The 1,257-nt window shown below is 38.1% G+C and overlaps 1 long non-coding RNA gene across 1 annotated transcript in view; it reads right to left on the bottom strand.

The window, feature by feature from the left end:
* LOC145720309 (uncharacterized) overlaps window positions 1–899 on the bottom strand; it is an 18,566-nt gene extending 17,667 nt beyond the window's left edge. The window contains exon 1 of the long non-coding RNA XR_014143226.1: window positions 123–899. This is a non-coding gene — a long non-coding RNA (uncharacterized LOC145720309). The remainder of the gene's footprint in view (window positions 1–122) is intronic.
* Between the last annotated feature and the right edge of the window lie 358 nt (window positions 900–1,257).

Here is a 1,257-nt window from a genome sequence, read left to right as displayed (position 1 = left end):
GCCCGTAAAGACATGGAAGAGGGTTTTCACTGCCACTGTTGGAAAGGCAAAAATCACATTTCCCTGCCTGCTTCCTTATCTCTTAAGAAGCAAATGCCTTAGGGAGAGAAAACAAGACTTACCAAACCTGGGGCATAAGTAAAGATCCAGTGAGGAATTCCTACAGCAGGCTCAGCAGACTTGTCCTGGCTGTGGAAATAATCCGTGAACTTGAGGATAGGTAAGTAGAAATCACCGAAAGGTAAACACAGGGGAAATAAAAGAATGAAAGCAAACAGAACAAAGCATTAAAGAGCTGTAGGGAAATACCAGATCATCTAAATATTTGTACTTGGAGTCCCAGAAGGAGAACAGAGAGATCACAAGACAGAAGAAATACTTGAAAAGATAAAGACCATAAATTTTCCAAAAATAATGAAAGCAAAACTGAAATTCAAGAGCCTAAGAGAACCTAAAGCAGTATTTAAAAAAAATACACATAGACGTATCACATTGAAACTACTGAAAAAGATAAAAAGAAAATCTTGAAGGCAGCCAGAGGGGGAAAAAAAAAAAGACCCATCACTTATAGATGAGCAAAGACAAAAATTACAGCAGCCTTTTCATCAGAAACCACACAAGTGAAAATAACAAGCAGCATCATTACATTCTGGAAGAAAAATCTGAAAATCTGCCATCCCATATCCGTACCTAGAGAAAATGTTTCCCAAAGAAGGTTAAATGCTTTTTCAGACACACAAATGACTGCCTGAGGAATCCACTGAACTACAGATTCATTAGCATTAAATATTTATGTCGGGACAGAAGAATGTCCCAAATCAGTGATCTAAGTTTCTACCTTAAGAAATTAGAAAAAAAAGGGGCGCCTGGGTGGCTCATTCAGTTGAGCGTCCGACTCTTCGTTTTGACTGGGGCCATGATCTCACCGTCATGGGATCGAGCCCCGTGGGGAATCTGCTTGAGAGTCTCTCTCTTCCTCTCCCTTTTCCCCCCTCCCCCCTTTTGCCCCTGCTCGTGTTCTCTCTCTCTGTCTAAAATAAATAAACAAATCTTAAAAAAAAAAAAGACTAGAAAAAGAAAAGCAAATTAAACCCAAAACAAGCAGAAGGGAGAAAATAATAATGAGCAGAGCAAAAATCAATTACATTGAAAACAGACCTCAAAAAAATAAATAAAAATAGAAAACAAATGAGTGAAACCACAAGCTTTTTTTTTTTTAATTAACACAATTGATAAGCCTCTGGCAAGACTGATGAA

This window comes from Leptonychotes weddellii, chromosome 2, assembly GCF_054177405.1.
Source record: "Leptonychotes weddellii isolate Sample4059 chromosome 2, ASM5417740v2, whole genome shotgun sequence".
NCBI classification, from domain to species: Eukaryota; Metazoa; Chordata; class Mammalia; order Carnivora; family Phocidae; genus Leptonychotes; species Leptonychotes weddellii.
This window is presented reverse-complemented; position numbering and strand designations above follow the sequence as displayed.